Genomic DNA, 10151 nt, shown 5'->3' on the forward strand with positions numbered 1-10151 from the left:
CATCTTGGTAAGGAGTCAAATATGATGCAAGAAAAGTTCCTGCCGACCACAGGAGTGGGGGAGGGACAGGCCCAGGGGAGCACACTGTGGGACTGGCAGCTCCAGGACAAGATCGTACTAGCAGACTTGCCGCACCGGTTTGTGACAATCCAGACAAGAGCATGGGCTCTGAGCCTCCATGAGGTCACCGAAGCACCACCTTCCAGATAACATCTCTTAGGACAAAACAGGAAGAGAAACAGCTCTAATAGGGAGCTATTACCTGGAATGAGACTGTCTTCAGTTAGGAGAGTGAGATACTTTAATTGGTCATTTTGAGTTTCATCTCCGACATTTTCCTTGCACATCTGTGACGTTGTGTGATAAAATTTCAATCTGGCTACATTAACATTTTATTGTTGGTGAGCTTGTGTGGGAAGCCTTTTGAGGCAGGGAACTCTGGAAATAATGACTCAATTAGACCCTTCCTTCTAGACATAAATGTTACTAGCAGTTGGCCAAATGGAGAGGGGGGGCTAGAGAAAAGAGATGCCAGAAGGCAAAGAAAACAGGCTGGACAAATTTATTCCATTAATTTTTATTCTTTAACAGTTTTATGAGAAAGATATCACTATGTTATAAAGCTACAATAATCAAAACAGTATGGCATTGGCATAACAGGTATGTAGCTCAATGGAAGAGAATAGAGTCCAGAAATAAATCCTTACTTATATGGTCAAGTAATGTATGTCAAAAAAGGTAAGGGCATATAATGGGGTAAAGACAGTGTCTCCAATGAGTGGTGTTGGAAAACTGGACAGATACAAGCCAAAAAATGAAATCAGACCACTTCCTTACACCATATAAAAAAATAAACTAAAGATGAATTAAAGAATTAAATGTAAGACCTGAAACCATAAAACTTCTAGGAGAAAACATAGGCAATAAGCTCTTTGCAACATTCATTAGCAATAACTTTTTGGTTATGTTGCCTTAGGCAAGGAAAATGAAAGGAAAAATAAGCAAATGGGGCTACGTCAAACTGAAAAGTTTGTGAACAATGAGAGAAACCATTAACAAAATGAAAAGACAACCCACTGAATGTGAGAAAATACTCACAAATAACACATTTGATAAAGGAATAATATAAAAAATATGTGAGGAACTCATACAACTTAACACCAAAAAAACAAACAAGCAAACAAAAAACCTCCCCAAAAACCCACACCAAAAATCAAACAATCCAATCAAAAAAATGTGCAGAAGACCTGAATAGACATTTCTCCAAAGAGAGACGTACAGATGGTCAACAGAAACATGAAAAGACGCTCAACATCACATTTTCTTTAAAAAGATGAAACCCAATGTAAAAAAACAGATAGAACTAACCAAGGATATAACGCATTTAACTTTCCATACGTGATTCTGAGCATTTCACTTTTACTGTTATTGGTATAATCAGTGCTCAAAATCTTTCTAAAAGGATTTATGTCTGACTGCAATCTAGATCTTATATATGTATTTTAAAGAAAGTCAACACTCACTTTGTAACATTTTTAGATAAGATGACCTTATGGGAGTTTTTTTTTTTTTTAAAGATCAAGATAGGGTTTCTGTCAAAGACATGTTAACCGATCTAGCTAGGTATACACACTACTCTGGTATCAATCTGTACAACTTGTATAGCTGTCTCTGTGGTTCTGTAGGTTCTACTCTGGCACCTTGTAACACTGTTTTCTAGTGAAAGTCTTTGAACATTATCTCTTTCCTCAACCTCAGGGCCTTCTCCCCTGCCTTTTCTGAGAGGAAGTGGCCCATCAGCCCAACGCAGGCTTATCTTTCAAAACCATCTGTGGTTCAGAGGCTGTGCTTTATTTTGAAGGAACAGCTTTCTTTTCTTTTTAAAAAAATATTTTTATTGATTTCAGAGATGAAGGGAGAGGGAGAGAGAGATAGAAACATCAATGATGAGAGAGAATCATTGTTCGGTTGCCTCCTGCATGCTCCCTACTGGTGATCAAGCCTGCAACCCAGGCATGTGCCCTTGACTGGAATCAAACCTGGGACCCTTCAGTCCACAGGCCAAACCAGCTAGGGCAAGAACAGCTTTCTTTTACACAGATGGGGGAAGTAAGCTACCTGAAACTGGACAGGGGATTTCCACCAAGAACTAAGATTTAAAAAAAAATACTGTATTAGAACTTTTGCGTACAAATGAATGTGCTTTTGTTCCAGAAAGTACACGTTTGAGCACAAATGCTAAACCTTCTCTTCCTCTCTTCCTTGTCCAAAACTCTACTTTGATTTGGTGACACTTTCTCTCTAGAGTCACGCTCTCAGAGAGGGTGGTTTTAGAGGTGGGAAACCAGACATGCCGGGCAGACTGATGGCAGCCTTGCACAGTTGCGCAGAGTGGTGGAAGTGCACTGGCCTGGAGACCAAGTGATCCTGTTTCTGGTTCCAGCCTCACCGGACTGGACCTTCATGGCTTCCGATGAGCATGTCATGTGTTCACCTAGGGCTCTCACGTCCCTGTGTGAAAAACGTGGACTAGCAGTGCTGTTAAGTTCTTTCTATCCCGAGGACACAGAAGCATAGATATGGGGAAAGTATAATGATGGTGGATTCCTCTGAAGCTGCGTCAGGGGAGAAAAGAGGAGATACCGAGGATAACTCACTGTGCTTTGGAGGCATTACTGTAAGAGTCACATCAGGGTTACCTGAACACAAGCACTGCGATACCACAATAGTCAGTCTGACAACCCAGACTGCTACTAAGTGACTGAGCACATGCAGCATGGAGAAACTGAACAAAGGGATGACTCACATTCTGACTGGGATGGCAAGAGATTTTACCATGCTGCTCGGAATGGCATGCCATTTATGATTTATATGTTGTTTATTTGTGGAATTTTCCATTTAATATTTTTGGACCGAGGTTGCCCCTGGGTAAATGAAACCAAAGAATGTGACACTGTGGGTAAGGGGGACTTCTGAAATCAACCTCTCAGCAATTGATCACTCCCTTTTCCTTAAACACCTCCCCCTATTCCTGCTTTGGTCTTTATCTCCCCAACTTGTCCTACTTCTCTAGCATCTCTCTTGGTCTTTTTTTTTTCTTTTTCTTTTTTCTTTTCCCCCCTAATCCTCTTCATTTTCTTAGCATCCCAGTGTTCAATCCTTGGATTTCTCTATCTATATCCCACTTCTTAGGTGATCTTAATTTAAATATCACCTTCCCCTGCATGTTCCCCATTTTACTAAATGACACTCTTCCGATGGCTCAGGCCAAAACCTTGGACAGTCTTTTAATCTTGTTCTCCACAATTTCATATTTAATTCATCAGCAAATCTGAGCTATAGGTGTTCTCCAGTCTGACCATTTATCCCATCTTCATTGCTACTACCAACGTTTAATTCTCATCTAATACTTTAGTAGACTCCTAATTGGGCTCCCTCTGCCAGGTCCACCCCTCCACATTCTATTCTACACATAGATCCTTAAAACTATTGATCAGGTCCTATTACTGCCCTGCTCACAACCCTCTCATGGCTTCCCATATTCTCAGAGAAAAATGCCTAGTGCTCACCATGGCCTCTGACACCCTCTCTCACCATTTGTATCTCTCTCACTCTCTCTTAGCCCCACACATTAGCTTTGCTTTTTCCTTGATCACTGGGTCGAATGGGAGTTCTATTTTTAGTTTTTTGAGGAAACTCCATACTGTTTTCCACCGTGGCCGCACCAGTCTGCATTACTGCCAGCAATGCACGAGGGTTCCTTTTTCTCTGCATCTCCGCCAGCACTTATCATATGTTGATTTGTTGATGATAGCCATTCTGACAGGTGTGAGATGGTACCGCATTGTTGTTTTGATCTGCATCTCCTGGATGATTAATGACTTTGAGCATGTTTTCATATGTCTCTTGGCCTTCCTTAGGTCCTCTTTCGAAAAGTATTTAAGTCCGTTGCCCATCTTTTGATTGGGTTGTTTATCTTCATTTTGTTAAGTTGTATGATTTCCCTGTAAATTTTTTTTTGTGTGTGATGGTAAATCCTATTGGTGATTAAACCCTTATTGGTGATAACATTGTCAAATATGTTCTCCCTTGCAGTGGGCTTTCTTGTTGTTTTGTTGATGGTTTATTTTGCTGTGCAGAAGCTTTTTATTTTTATGTATTCGCATTTGTTTATTTTCTCTTTAGTTTCCTTTGTCATAGGAGCTGTATCGGTGAAAATATTGCTTCACATATATCTGAGATTTTGCTGCCTGTGGATTTCTCTAGTATTTTTATGGTTTCCCATCTTATGTTTCAGTCCTTTATCCATTTTGAGTCTATTTTTATATATGGTATAAGTTGGTGGTCTAGTTTCATTTTTTTTGCATGTATCTGTCCAATTTTCCCAACACCATTTATTGAAGAGACTGTCTTGACTCCATTGTATGTTCTTACCTCCTTTGTCAAATATTAATTGAGCATAGTGATTTAGGTCTATTTCTGGGTTCTCTATTCTATTCCATTGGTCTATATGTCTGTTCTTGTGTCAGTACCAGGCTGTTTTGAGAACAGTGGCTTTATAATACAGCTTGATATTTGGTATTGAGATCCATCCTACTTTGTTCTTCTTTCTCAGGATTGCTGTGGCTATTTGGGGTCATTTTTCATTCCAGATGAATTTTTGGAAAGTTTGTTCTAGGTCTGTGAAATGTGCTGTTGATATTTTAATGGGGAGTGCATTGAACCTATAGATTGCTTTAGGTACTATGGACATTTTAATGATGTTGATTCTACCAACCCATGAACACGGTATGTTCTTCCATCTGTGTGTCTTCTTTTATCTCTTTTTTCAGTGTCCTGTAGTTCTCAAGTCTTTTACCTTCTTAGTTAAGTTTATTCCTAGGTATCTTAATTTTTTTGGTGTGATGGTAAATAGGATTTTATTTTTTTAAATCTCTCCTTCTATAAGTTCACAGTGTTGATTTTTAAATGTATCAAATTAAGCAGCCAACCAAGCCACCGTTCTGATAAAAGAAAAATCCATTAGAAAAAAATTAGGTCACTCATTATGAGTTAACATAAACCAGAAGTGAACTGCAGCAGTGCCCAGGACAACAACAGGGGTTTGTATAAGGCTTAGAAATCCCTTTCTTGCAACACTCCCTGGCCAGTACGTGCTCTTGTTTTCCCTGGTAAAGCCCAGCCCATATTTTCTGCTTACTTTTCTCTCTCAGAACAACTCAGCAAAATAAACTTTTGGTTTGTTTGTGGGACATTATTTCACACAGATGCCAAACAGGCCCCAAACAAACAAACAGTAACTTCAAAGACTAAAAACTGGGGCGGTACTGGGGGGCGGGGGGGAGGAGGCTTTTATCTTTGGCCTTTTCAACCATCTCACACAAACCAACTGCTTACACCGTTTCCCCGAAAATAAGACAGTGTCTCATATATAAATTTTTGCTCCCAAAGATGCGCTAGATCTTATTTTCAGGGGATGTCTTATTTTTCCATGCGCTAGGTCTTATTTTCGGAGGATGTCTTATTTTCAGGGAAACACGGTAGTACAACCAAGGGCACACATACAAAAAGTTACTGGAATGCTTGGAATAACATTGTTGTTGTTTTTGCTTTTTTTTTTTTTTTTTTTTTTTTTTTACAAGGTTGGCTTCCCCCCCCCCCCCTTTCAGATTATAATGAACATGGTTACACCAAGGTAAAGTAGGACAAAAGAGGCTCCAAAGGCTAGTTTAATAATCCAAGATCATTAAAAATGGCTGATCCCCTAACAATTTGTAAAAAAAATTATATATATATAAAATGTAAGTAAAAACACAAACCAAACTTTTCTTTTGAGATTGCTTTTAAGAATTAAAAAAGCAAGATGTTGGAAGTGTTGGTCTTTTCCTCCTCTTCTAAATTCATACTGTGGTTTTGGTTGGGTGGGGAGAGAGCGTGTCATCCGTGGGTGACACTGCCTTTGATGGGGTTGGGGGCGGGGGAGACTCCCTACATGAAAATGACCAGATTCTAAAAAGGGAAGAGGAGAGTGAATAGGTCACAGTGGCCTTTTGTGTGTTTTTTGAAATTTAACTTTTTTGGTTTGTGCTGTCTAGTCATCCTCCTCAGTCTGCTGCTTCTCGGTGTCAACATCACCATCCTCATCATCTCCAGCTTCCCTTTGCCCTTAGCTGCCTCAGCCTCCTCATCTTCATCTCCATCCTCTCCCTCCCACCTTCCTCCTCTTCTGCATCTACCTTATAGCCAGCTTCCTTCCCTGCTACCTGCGTCTCTTCAAACTTTCTTTGCTGGGTGCGCTTTACCGCCAGAGTCTAACGATTTTTACTACTAAAGTGGGAAGATAGCTAGATGTAAATTTTGCTGACAGGGAAAAGGGCAAGTAAGAATGTGAATGTAAATCAGCCTGCTAGTTAGGTCAGTGTTCCCACCCATTAATCTACTGTGACTGGAGCAGCAATGTGAATGCTAGGCTGGCCTGGTTTCTACAAATTATGGAAAGCTCTTAGGACACAAGTGCACTGACGTGGGGCCCCACTGCCTCATGATCTCCTCACACTTGTTATTTTGTAATAATTATTACTCATGACAGCGAGCAGTCACTGAATATTCCGGGTTTAGTAACAACTGTGTTACTAAACTTATCATGTTTATTGCCAAACAGAAATGCTTAAAAACACCCAGCAGCGATAGGCAATCTGAAAATCTCACGTCAAAACGTCTCTTTTCTGCAATCATTAACAACGTGTGCCCAGTCCATCCTCCCTGCTTTTCCTCACGTGATTCTCCCCACCTCAGGCTGCAGGGGTGGGCTGGCCAAACCAGACCACATGCACCTCCCAGTCTTGGCTCCCGCTGCGCCTGGGGGTGAATGGGCAGGGAGCTCCAGCTCTGAGGCAATCTCTCCTGAGTTCACGTCCTTAACCGACAGTGTGACTCAGGGAAGTTCCTTTACCTTCTCCAGAAAATGCAGCAATGCTTCTTGGGGTGGTGGATTGGCGTTACCGTCTCAATAAATATTAACATTGTTCTTGGCTCTTCTAGGAGAGTAAAAATCCCAAAGTGGGAAGATAGCTAGGAGATGTAAATTTGAGTGAAATGTGAGTGAAATGGATTTCATAATGTAGCACTTATAAGCTCCCTTGTATTTTTGTTCATGGTTTCCTGTGGTGTTTGTCTCAGATCCTCAGTCAGCTTACACCCTCCATGGGGAGGAGAGAGAGGAAAGGCTTTCGTCTTTTTGAACGTCCCCTGGCTCGTGGAGCAACACCACTCAGGTTTTGAATGTAATGGTTGGCAGTCAGTTGGGTTTGTTGACATCACTGTTTTCCGTTCTATTCGGCTGTGGGAACAGGTTCAGGCCAGGTGACTAGGATGGAGGGACATTGTGATTGGGCTGTTGGATTTGTGTAACTGTGACTGACCACTGCGTGGGAGTTGACTCCTGGCACCATGAGTTCAGTTTCTCAGAAGGTGGAAAGCCCTTAATTACTTTATCAATCAAAACAAATGGCTTTCCATGCTGTGTAATTACTCATCTCAATTACTGACACCCAGCTGCCAGGCCAGAAGCTTGAGAAATCCTTAACTCTTCTTTTTTGCCTCCCTCGTGCCTATATTGATATTGCCAGCAAGACCAGCAGATACCTTCCTTTTCCATGATGGGTTCTCCTTCCACTCCAGGCTTTCGTTCAGGTTGCCATCATCTCTTATCTGGATCTTCATAATAACTTCATAGTATTTGTTTGCTGCTGCCTGTTATATTTCTGGTCAAACAACCATCTGATTAGGTTATTCTCCTTTTTAAAATCTTTTAATGAGTCACCATTATTGACAGGAAAAAAAAAAAATCCCCTCCCCTATGAAGTCCACACCATCAAATCCCTATCTCCCTTCCCATCATTTCCCCCTCACACCCTCATGCCAGTTATAACTTGCAGGCTCTGTGCTCTTTCAAGCTTCCATGCTTTTAAATATATTGCTTGTTTGTTTTTTGTTCTGGACTGCCCTTCTTCATTTCCCTTTTTATCAGGACTTTGGAACGAAGGCTCTAGGTCAGATGTCTTCATTTGAATCCTGAGTATTCTGCTTATTAACCAGGATGTTGGGCAAATTATTTAACCTCTCAAGCTTCCCTTTTCTCATCTATAAAATGGAGATAATAACTACCACCTCCAAGGGTTAGTGTACAGATTGAGTAAGGAAATGTTACACTTAGTAGTACCTGGCACAGAGTGAAGGCCCAACAAATGTTAGCTGTTGCTGCCACTTGAAATTCAAGTGTCATTTGAAGTCATTGCTCTCTTGACTTCTGTGATAGGCCCAGAGATGGCTTCCCAAAGGTGTCCACTCTAAATCCTGGGACCTACAAATATGTTACTTACATAGTAAATGAACTTTGCAGATGTGGTTTAATGAAGGTTCTTAAGATGGGAGAATTTTCTGCATTTTTCAGGCAGGTCCAAAGTAATCACAAGAGTCCTGATAAGAGGAAGGCAGGGCAGTCAGAGAGAGAGGAGGCGGAAGTAATGAGATGATGGAAGTAAGATTGGAGTGCTGCAGCCATGAGCCAAAGAATGCTGGCAGCCCCTGGACGCTGGAAGGGGGAAGCATTGTGTTCTTCTCAGCGACCTCCAAAAAGAACCTTGTCAACAGCTTGATTTCCACCCTTAAGAGTCATTTCTGACTTCTGACCTTCAGAATTGTGAGAAAATACATTTGTGTTGAGTTAAAACACTAAGTATGTGGTAACCTCTCTCTCTCTCTCTCTCCCTCTCTCTCTCCCTCTCTCTCTCTCTCTCTCTCTCTCTCTCTCTCTCTCTCTCTCTCTCTCTCTCTCTCTCTCTCTCTCTCTCTCTCATGCCCACACCTTTCCCTACCCTCTGCTTTCCTCAGCGTTCGCTCTCCCTGAAGCATACCGGGGCTTTTCCCACTCTACTTCCCCCAGGCGCATGTACCCTCACTTCCTTTCTCCTAAGTTCCAAGGACCCTTCTGCCTCTGAAACTTGTTTCGTGAGCCTGCACAGCCCAGCTGGCTCTCTTCTTCCATGGCTCATTTCTTTTCTCTCTGTGTCTTTCTAAATACAGTTCTGCTTGTATTTGAGTCTTGGATCTGAATTCTTTCTTAACCAGAACTCAACTACCGAGGTTGCTGAACTGAGGTTTAATTGCCAGTAACATTCTGGTGCTATTTTGCCGCCAACAGAACCAGCCTATGATCTGCGCTATGGGCATCTGTCCTCTGAGGGCCACACCTTCTCTTTATTCCCCTCTGCATATACCCTCTCCAATGGATTTAAAATGGGTGAAGAACAATCAGCTTCTTCAAACAACTGAAGAAAACTCAGAAAAAGTATGAAAGGAGAGACTGTCAGGAAGCCAGAGAATTCCAAAGAGGTCAAAGGAAGTGACCCTTTTTGGGTAAGAGCAAAAATAACAACCAGAAGGTCAGAGGAAATAATGATGGAGGGCTTGCAATGGGAATTTTTTTTTTTTTTTATAGCAGTAATAAGACACAAATAAACTTCCTAGAAAGATGGCTGTGTCCCATAACACTTCCATGTAGGCATGTCATTTTTAATTCACAGGTCTCCTTCATTAGACTGCGTGCTCCTTAGAAGACGCTGCTGCTTATTAATATTTGAAACCACTGCATATCCCTATCTCTACCTTCCTAGCACAAAGCCCAGCATATTCTTAAACTCCAATCAATATTTGATGAAGGATGGTCTCAAATGTGATCTTTGTTTTGATTGGATTCAGCTCATGGCAAACTGGAGGGACCAGTCATAGATTCTCAAATAACATTTTGTCCCTGGCAAGCACGGGTATGGGAGATGTGTCAGGAGAAGAGGTTGAAAACAATTCTGCAGGTTGTTGTAGAAAAAGGGAAGTGACTATGATTGAAGGTGTGCCTGGCCCTGGAATATTTTGTATGATGAATATTTCATTGGGTTCTGGTCTCTGCTTCTCAAAGATAATGTGAGAGCTAGAAAAGATCCAGAGAAGGACATTAAAAATGATCAAAGGCAGAAAGAATTATGTGGGGTAATAAAAGATGATTCAGTTTGCAAAAAAAAAAAAAAAAAAGTTAGTCTTAAACTTATAAAGAATAATCATGGATTATTTACTCAGCTCCTGAAAAAGTACCATTG

Source organism: Pipistrellus kuhlii, unplaced genomic scaffold (assembly GCF_014108245.1).
Source record: "Pipistrellus kuhlii isolate mPipKuh1 unplaced genomic scaffold, mPipKuh1.p scaffold_m20_p_5, whole genome shotgun sequence".
NCBI classification, from domain to species: domain Eukaryota; kingdom Metazoa; phylum Chordata; class Mammalia; order Chiroptera; family Vespertilionidae; genus Pipistrellus; species Pipistrellus kuhlii.